Source organism: Cydia pomonella, chromosome 23 (assembly GCF_033807575.1).
Source record: "Cydia pomonella isolate Wapato2018A chromosome 23, ilCydPomo1, whole genome shotgun sequence".
Taxonomy (NCBI): Eukaryota; Metazoa; Arthropoda; class Insecta; order Lepidoptera; family Tortricidae; genus Cydia; species Cydia pomonella.
The window spans coordinates 2,092,879-2,103,307 of record NC_084725.1 but is presented as its reverse complement, the minus strand read 5'-3'; the positions used below and the strand labels follow the sequence as shown (position 1 = coordinate 2,103,307).

General features: G+C 36.1%; 1 protein-coding gene across 3 annotated transcripts in view; it reads left to right on the top strand.

The window, feature by feature from the left end:
* Positions 1–1,495: 1,495 nt before the first annotated feature.
* The window catches only part of LOC133530813 (paired box protein Pax-2-A), a 155,837-nt gene continuing 146,903 nt past the window's right edge, over positions 1,496–10,429 (top strand). For all 3 annotated transcript variants that reach the window (XM_061868885.1, XM_061868884.1, XM_061868886.1), the window contains exon 1: positions 1,496–1,758. The gene's annotated coding sequence lies outside the window, so the exon portion shown is untranslated. The remainder of the gene's footprint in view (positions 1,759–10,429) is intronic.

Genomic DNA, 10,429 nt, shown 5'->3' with positions numbered 1-10,429 from the left:
ACTGGCAGGTGCATGACATGCGAAAGATGGTAGAAGAATGTTAAAGTAAGTCAATATTATTAGCATTTGAAAACAATAGTTAAAATAGTATTAAGTAAAAGACCTCTTTACGTCTTCTGCAAATTTGAAAAAAAAAAACATTTTCATCCTTTGAAGAGTTAAATAAATAAATCCCCTTATTGACTGAACTCCTTAACATTTATACACCGTGGGCCAATTAAAGCAGAAAGATTTTATCCACGCCTTCCTGAGGTCATAATACAATTAAAAAAAAGTACTGAAATTGGCAATAGACGGATGGTTATGTGACGACCGGTTTGGCCTAGTGGGTAGTGACCCTGCCTACGAAGCTGATGGTCCCGGGTTCAAATCCTGGTAAGGGCATTTGTTCGTGTGATGAGCATGAATGTTTGTTCCTGAGTCATGGGTGTTTTCTATGTATTTAAGTATTTATAAATATTTATATATTATATATATCGTTGTCTAAGTACCCTCAACACAAGCCTTATTGAGCTTACTGTGGGACTTAGTCAATTTGTGTAATAATGTCCTATAAATATTTATTATTTTATTATTACTAATATGAGATCTACCATCATACTTTAAATGAATAAACATAGGCATAGCACCTACCTACATAGTATTGTACAGTAGTGTTGTAAGTTTTTACTGTTTTTACTTTGTCTCTTTCTCGCTCAGTAATCACCATTCTGATTGATTAGCTTAGCATCAGTGTTACTAAATTTACTCCGGGGCAAAGACTGCTACTATATAAATCGCAAGTCAGACCCCACATGGAGTACTGCTGTCACCTCTGGGCAGCAGCACCTGGATGCCAGCTTGGACCCTTCGACTCAGTCCAAAGGCGTGCTGTACGAATCGTCGACGATCCCAAAACTATTTAAATATTATTTCAGGGATTCAAAGGGGAACAAAAATTTCATTATTTTTGCGCTACGACGCACGGTTTAGGAGATACAGCTCCAAAAAGTTTAATTTTTTTCAGTCATGCAGAAATCTTTATAGGGCTGTATCTCCTAAACCGTGCGTCGTAGCGTAAAAATAATCAAATTTTCGTTCCCCTTTCGGTAACAACAAAAAACACAAAAAAGAAAAAAAAAGAAAAGAAAAAAGCGTAATGGCGTGCGTGATAGCGCCAAAATAATTACATTTTTGTTCCCCTTCAATACCCCATGCACTGAATAACCTATCACATTAGGACATGAAACAACCATCATCATCATCATCCTATTTTTTTTAATTATTTCATTGCAAGTTTGAGAAAAGCACTATACAAATCTCGGCGGGAAACGGGGTTGCCGGCCGCATCTCCCTAACCGACCTCGCTACGCTCGGCCGTCTATATCTACTTGGCCTGCAACCCTTCGTTTCCCGTCCTCTATAGTAATGTATTTTTACTAGTTATGGAGCTTAGCCTCACACACAACTTAACATAAGGCTTTACAGGGCTAATATTTAACCAACAGCAAAAAAAAAAGTTTATTTCTAATCAGGAATAGGTTTCATAATAGTATTAAAGTGTCAATTTAAATCCAGTAAGTATCCTCAGGGAACAGCCGTAGAGGTTAGACACACACATTTTACATAAGGCCCTACATAACCTGCGCGGGCGCTCCGTGTTCCACTCAACCGCATTTGAACGCCCGAGTGCGGCGCGCGCGCACGTCCCGTCCGCCATCTTGGAATCAGACTTTGTGACAGTGCTAGTGTGTGTTTGTGATTGTGTGTTTTGTTTTGGTAAGTGTATTATGAATAGTTTTTGTATATAGGTGTTTCAACAGTATCATTGGTGATTTAGGATATTTTAGATGCATGAGGTCATTTTTTATCGCGGAATAACGTAAGTAGGTACAAGTAAATTTAAACCAAGTAGCAAAGAATTACAGAATTCAGAAATTGAAAAGAGGTGTTTTTGAAAGTGTACAAAAAAGACATCAATAATTATAAATACCGGAAGGAATCGAACACCTTTAAAGCCTCCTGAAAATTTTCCAGTTTTCAGTACTTTCGGCATTGGAATTTACAGGTAGTGTGACCAGAATATATTAAAAGTGAAAATAACACAATTAGATTCTTATAAGAAATTAATAAAGATGCTTTAAGATTGCCTTAGCAATAGGCTAATGTTTTTTAAGCGTATAGCTTCAACGTTTATCAAATTTATTTCTCAATAATGTGTAATTCACTAAGTATTTAATCATAAAACTGAGATGAAGTGGTTCTTCGCACCCCTAAGATACATTAAACGAGTTCATTTTAATATCAAGTGATTCAAAAAGAAATTAATGGTTTGAATCCCTTCTGATGTAGAAATGTTCAACTTTATATCAAATAAACAAGCTGTCAATATCAATAAATAAGCAACATTTTTCCTATTTTTAATTAACTTCTTTACTGTTTGTGTTTTTGTGTGTGTTGTGTGGTTGTTTGTTTGTTGTTTACTGTTTACTGTGGGACTTAGTCAATTTGTGTAATAATGTCCTATAATATTTATTTTATTTTCTTTATATATCATGTAATAAGTTATGTAACGCATTAACGGTCAAGATTAAAAACGATACACGATTCAAGCCTCATCGCCTTAAAATCCAAAAAATAAGAAATATATACAAACAGATGATGTAGTAGACTGGTTATTTTTGCCATCTATAATATCTAAAGTTTACCCATAAATGCTTAAAGTACAAGCATTTAAATCGAAGTAATTTAAGTAAGTTCAAGAAATCTTGCTCGATGTCGATCAGGAACCTTTTTTCGTAAGCCGACGGAAAGTGGAGCGACTTTAGTAACAAGTCAGTGAATTAGCGAAAAAATATTACAATTAGATACGCTGTGGAAAACCTCCGGAATTACAAACACTAAGGAAAACTAAATCTCTAACTTGTTTATTTTCTAAAACTTTAATTAGTCAATAAATATTGATCTCATTATTGTTAGTGTTGAAAAATAAAAGATAAAAAGTTACTAAACTTAGTTTAGAATTAAACCAAGTTAGCGGTGATTTTGATAGCCAAGACGGTGCACGGTATATTTTAAACGTCATCTATGAAATTATAACGTGTATTGATTGGACACTCGCATCGTCTGGGTTTTCAAAACCACTTCCAACTTACCTTGGTCTATTTTCCCCGACGGGTCTATATTTTTATAACTACTTCAATATTCTTCAATATATTCATATCAAAGCCACAATTTGAAATAAAATTATTCAATTTATTTTTTCATAAGTAGCGCAACTTTGAGTCACACATGAAATGATGAACATCGATCAATCAATAGTCATTAGGATTCCATATTTTTCCTTTGATTCGCATAGAACTAATTAGAAGACCGGAAAGAAGGCAAAAAATGTGATCAATTTTTTTACCATAGGAAACAAACGTACAGAAGACTTGATAGAGTTGATAGTATTCATATTCATATTCATATTCATTTTATTTATAATATCTATAATATTACATGTCAATTGTGTATATAAAAAAGTTTACAATTTAATAAATTTAGTTAACAATATCGGTAAAAATAAACATCATTAACTATTCGTTAATTTATAATTTAATATTTAGGAACTCTTCCAAAGTATAAAATGTGTGCTCGAGAAGCCAACTTTTTAGTTTTCTTTTAAAACAACCTAGAGAAGGACAAGTACAAATAAGTATCTACCCCATAGAGGTAACATACTTATGTACATAATTTGAAAGCTTGTCTCTTCGAACTACAAACTTATTCCAAAATCAAAAAACCCCCAATTAAAACCTGCTAAACGTATATCTTTTAATATACACAATCGTAGTTAAAATGACATAAAGCTCATCATAGCCGTGGGAGCGCGTGTAACCTAGACCCGGCACAATGGGTCCCACACTTGGGCTTGGCTAGATAAAGTTTTTGCGGAGGTTATGTCAGCGAGTTTTAGTACTTGTGGTTATTGTTTGAGATATCATGTTGATTTTATGTTTCCTTATATTTGCCGCCGTCGGCTCACATGTCTGGTAGGTATAGTCAATATCAAAACGAACAGCCAAGATGTAGTGTAGGGACGCCCGGTCGGAAACAGGCGGGCTGTTGATCGCGTGCTGCATTCATTCAGCCCAATTCCCTGGAGTTGGAGCTGCAGGTTACTGTCCCGGTGGCATTTCAACACTATTCTCCTTAAATCTTCTCGTTTTATTTATTTATTTTATTTATTTATTTAAACCTTTGGGAAACAAACAGGCAAAAACAACACATATAGTTAATCAGATTACACATTCATAAGCGAAACAGTTTCCACTAATGAATAATAACAATTATGTTGCTCAGAAATTAACATTAATATTAAAACATGCAAAACTCAAATAACACTAACTGTTGAAAACAATATTAACAAATTGGCAAGTATGCTGAAATATATTTTCCTGCAGAACAGAAGGACATCTTTAAGTTCCACGTTCTTTAGTCCGTTTTATTTTAGTAAGTCTCTATATCCAAAGTGGCCAAATGATTTTGAGCACACCTTTGTTACCTACTACAAAAATAAGGAGGTGTACTTTTGGACCCGAGTATGTCCTTAAACTATGTACCTCCAAAGTAATGGTATGGGCACTTTGAATATCGTTTCGCTTTGTGTACAGCACAACGGATGTCATTCAATATCTAGAGCAGAGCTCAACTGGGGAAGTACTTCCTCCACCTTACAGAAAACCGCAGCCAAATAACACTGGAACCCACTCGTAGTGTTGTGTTCCTGCCAGTGAGTAAGGTTGCCAGAGCTCAACGAGGCTCCGCACCCACGTTGAGCTCTGGCAAGGTTGGAATGGCATGTTAGCGTGGGCAACGCTCATGTAACACCTCTGGAGTTACAGGTGTCCATAGGCTACGGTAACTGTTTACCATCAGGCGGGCCGTATGCTTGTTTGCCACCGATGGTGTGCTCATCACACAAGTAAATACCCTTACTGGGATTCAAACCCAAGACCATCGGCTTCATAGGCAAGGTCACCCACTAGGCCAGACGGTCTTCAAATAAATAAATAAATAATAAATGTTTAACAAGACATAAATAAAGGCTTTATATAGCCTGGAAAGACAACTAGTTCATTATTATCGTGGTAATATCAGAGTTTCGCTAAATCCCTAGATCCCAGCGCGCGGCGTTTTAGAAAGTGGCAGCCATTGAGGTTTTTTGTCTCGTTTTTTCGTTCGACAAAAAGCAATCGAAAGGTGTCGCTACTGCGTCTGAAGAAATGTTAGGTTATGAATGGTGCAGAGAGACCAGTAGTGCACAGGTCAAAACATTTTATAAATAGATCAATTAACTTCTTGTTTGTGTATTGTAAGGGTGCTGTCAGATTTTTTTTATCTATATCTACAGCAGAAGCGAGGTTTAAACCTACGACATATGATAGGATAAATATCCATAACTACTAATCTGCCCGCGACTTCGGCCGCGCGTGAAATCGCTAAAAGACCCCTAAACTTCTTCTCTCACTAATTCCCCCAAAATTTTCACTCCCATTTGACTCTATTCATTATAAATGAATTAAGGGATAATAAAATATTTGCCTTATCATATTATATATTTGGGTTATAACTACCCGAATGCCATGTTGTAAGTATGTTTCCCGAGTTTTTACAATCCTTTATTTAGCTTCATGTGTCCCGTTGTCTGTGTGTGGATCTGTAATCAAATCTTGCAATGTTAAATTTGACCCACTTCCCGGTTTTTGATGAAGATGAAAATTTGCATGCAAACGTAAGTCGGGTGACAGGTTGACAACGTAATATGGTACCATCGAGCTGATCTGATGATGGAGACAAGCGGTGGCTATAGGAACTCTGTGATGAAACAACGCAACCGTGTTTGGAGTTTTTAGAATTGTCTCGAAGCGTATTGAAGTCAGACCACGATAAGTTGGCATTGATTTTGATAGCCCACCCTGTGCAAGTGTTAAGTAAACGTTATAATTTCATAGAAGTGTGACATTTAAAATAACACTTCTACTGTTTAGGCTGTCAAAATCGCTACCAAATTATCTTGGTCTAATATTTGTTGCTTATCGAATGAAAAGTTCAGTCAGCGATAAAACCTTGTATCAAAAATTATTTTTTTGCCAAAAATTTGTTTGTGTAATAAATATCACATACAACCTTTCACATGTATGAAATACAGGGAATAAATAAACGTCAAATTATATTTTCCGAATAATGATATACTTAACGCAAATATCGTTACCAATTCGTGTCTTAATTTAAGTTAGGGACATTTTAAAAAATAGTTAACATGCACTCTTTTTAATAAATAATAAGTTTTGGCAAAAATATCATTTTTAGTACAAGCTTTCATCGTTGACTGTACTTTTCTTTCCACTGGCAACTAATAGGTACTCATAAAAACAATTCTAACAATCTCAAACACAACTAGTTCGCGTTGTTTTATCACAGTTCCCATAGCCACCTCCTGTCTCCATCATCAGATCAGCTCCATGCCATCATAATTAAACTATGTCATCCGATTTACCTATGTATTTAAAATTTCAGCTCAATCGGAAATCGGGAAGTGGGTCAAATTTAGCTTCCAAGATTTGACCCACACTAACATACTAACAGGGTAAGTAAAATAAAAGCTTGTAAAAATACCTACTCTTCAGATATACCTAAGTTTCTTTAGAATTAAACTTCGAATGAAATCAAACGCGTCCAGAACCCCTAGTGTAAATTTTATCGACATCATAACGTGACGAACGCGTTTGCGTTAAGTCTCATTTTGTATAGGATTTTGAGTTTCCAAAACGTCCCGCTTGGCGCGCTCTTTCTAAATCCAATACAAAATGAGACTAAACGCAAACGCGTACGTCACGTTTCAAAATCGAATTTATTTACACTAGGGGTACAGTAAGTAATTATTGACACTTTTTAAATGTAACACTTAGCTATAGGTTTTTTAATGGTGAATAATTTATTGGTTTACTTCCTTTCCCAAAGTTTATTATGAAATAAACTGAAATTTCCGTTTTTATGTTAATTACAGTTTTGGATAGCAAATATGGCGTGCCCAAGTGCCCATTCTACTCTATCTTTTGTCATCGGAAGAGAAATTCACAGTAAGCACGTGTCGGTTTTATGTAACTAGTTTTTGTCACCGACGTTTTAAAGTGAATGTTTATCTATGTAAAAACTTGGCAATTATCAAAAAAAATTGACGATTACAGGTTGTCACGAGTTTAGGAAAATTGTAAGTTTTATTCGAAAAGTAAACTCGAAAGAAACCCTAACTACCAGCTACGTATTATTAGTTTTTTTATTGAAATATTTTAATAGGCAATATTGCAATATACATTTTAATTACATTCGCTTTGGTAATGTTATTTACTATTTTAATAAAAATATATTTGGTTCTTCGCTCCTTTGTACAAGCTTTAATTTAACTTACAATATTAGTATGTAAGTTAGTGTGTGTCAAATCTTGGTAGCTAAATTTGACCCACTTCCCGATTTCCGATTAAGCTGAAAATTTGAATACATATGTAAGTTGGGTGACAATGCAATATTATGGTACCATCGAGTTGATCTGATGATGGAGACAGGAGATGGCCATAGGTAGGACTTTGTGATAAAACAACGCAACCCAATTGTGTATGGGGTTTTTAAAATGATCTCGATGAGTTTTAGTTGCCTGCGATGAGTAAAGTACAGTCAGCGATAAAATCTTGTACCAAAAATGTTTTTTTTTGCCAAAACCTTATTCTGATCAGATTATCCAAAGGGTTTTGATTCATCAAAAATAATGTCTGTATAAGTAGGTTCCCAGAGCTCAGAGGAGAGGTTAGGGTCGGCAACGCGTATGTAACTCCTCTGGAGTTGCAGGCGTACATAGGCTACCGAGACTGCTTACTATCAGGCGGGCCGTATGCTTATTTACCACCGACTTAGTATAAAAAAAAAAACAATAAATGTGTTCGATGTAACCAGTCAAAGTTTAATAGCCAAACTTATTCAATACTTACTACAACACTCAACTGACCATCGGGCGATATACCTATCTTTGCAATCAAATTTACAAATTTTCAGTTAATAGTGTGAATGAAGGTAAATAATGCCTGGACAAGTTGTAGCAGGGTGCAAGTTTCCAATTTCACTAAAATCCCGAAAGCCGTTGAGAAAATATGAGAAGCTGTCTTGTTTACTTTGATTGTGGAACAAATAACCAAGAAATATATCACAAAATCACTACTGACCACATTACTCACACTGGTTGGATTCGCTCGACAACAGTGCTTACTCCACTCGGGAAGTACAGTTCTTGACAAACCGGGCGTTTACGAGTAGGTACGTTGCGCATGCACGGATCTGAGCAAAGTAGGGCGTGGTGCTGTGGGGAAGGGATCGAGACTATGATAAAATATATAAATTAATGACTACTAATAAATGGTAAGATATTATAAAAGGAAACTGAATTGATAGGAGGATGAAATTCAATTTTAATGAAGAGTCGAATACAAACAGTTAGCTTCAATAGTAGCGGATGAAACATCGCGCCAAAAGTATCTGAAATTACAGATAACTTTTCCAAATATAGATTTTTTTTTTAAATTCACCTTCAAAAAGTCTTACTATATCTGTACTATATCACTTTTTGTTAAGCTGTTAAAGAATATACATAAATCCGCTACCTCTCATGCTGATCGTACGTAGGTTGAGGTTTATGTTACATAAACTGTTCTGAGTGAATAAAAAAATATTGATCGGTAGATTATGTTGCGAGGTATATATATTTAAACAAATATCCAAACGCGCTATGGGTCTACTCCGGCTATTCTTAACTGATTGAAAGCTATTTAAATTACAAAATTACGTTATAATTATTTATAAGAACTCCACAGTAAATATACTGTATCTGCCTCAAAAGAACCAAGAAACTAGTCAGAGCATTTATAAATCCAGCGAAAAAAATCAGCAATATAAATGGGTCAATGTAACATGACAAAATACCATGACCAGCCACTCCCTCCATAGAACTATTCAAGAAACAAACCGCCAGACCGAAACACATGACCCAAACATCTTCGATGCACAAAATCACTACCAGAACCCATGACGTCAGTTCGCAGTCCAATGCGTACTGGTCAATGAGTGCACGAAACCGGCAGAATGTAGCCGTCAATGGATGCATGACCTATACGCTCGACAGATTGAGTAAAAACATCAGCTGATGCCAGCAGTGCATAACTGGAACTGTGGACCATGTAGCATAACGTGAGGGTAGGCAGATCCGCTGTGGATAGTTCATTCACTGAAATCATTGATGAATTTCTTAGTAGCTCTTATTTGACTAGGCAGTTCCAATTACTTCATTCGTAATTTTATTTTCCATTTTTGTAATCTTCTGGACCTGGAGGTATTAGCAGGAACATAGGAGACGGTTTGGCTTAATGAGTAGTTACCCTGCCTATGAAGCCGTTGGTCCCGGGTTCAAATCCTGGTAAGGGCATTTATTCCCGTGATGAGCACGGATATTTGTTCCTGAGTCATGGGTGTTTTCTATGTATTTAAGTATTTATATATGTATTAAATATATCGTTGTCTAAGTACCCACAACAGAAGCCTTATTGAGCTTACTGTGGGACTTAGCCAATTTGTGTAATAATGTCCTATAATATTTATTTATTTAAATGAGAGATTGCGTTGTTGTCTTAAAGAGTTTCTTTGATCACCTTGGGTCTGCACCATTAAAATATCTTAATATTGGGTGGTCACAGTTAGTAATCGTTGCGCCGTATAGTATTTAAACTAATTTGATTGTTGAATACTTACGCCATGAAAAGTCCAATCTAAAAAAAACTCTAAGTGGCTTAATGGACATCGGAAACTAGGTGTTGGTAACAAGGCTTTAACAAAAATAAATAAAATAAGTATAGGCAAAGAAGTGTAATTAAAATGAAACTTTAAAAAATGTCCTGATCGTGAGCGGCAACATAGCATAAATCCCGCCTGATGGCAAGTATTCACTATGGATGCAACTCCAAGGGTAACATAATGTGCGCGTGGTTGACTCTTCAAAAGTCTGTTCACTCCCTTTAACACATTCACTGCCAGACAAAAAACGGCGCACTACCCCAGAAACCGGTAGTCAATAGCTGCGTACAAAACAACCCGCCCAGCGGGTTATCCGGCATCTGAACAAAGTTCACGAGCGCCCACAAGGTGGGTTCCCGGCAGTGAATGTGTTAAGAAGACTCATTCTTTGGTACTTCAGGAAAGCAAAAGATACAATTCGCGCGAAGAATTTTCTCTAAAACAGCATAGTAATAGTACGAACTATTCACTGAAGCAATGCAGGACTGGCCACGGAGGATGCGGCCACGTGGGCCATGCTCCAGTGGAGGATGATGTTTGATTCGCACAATGACTGCCTCAAACATTGACGCTC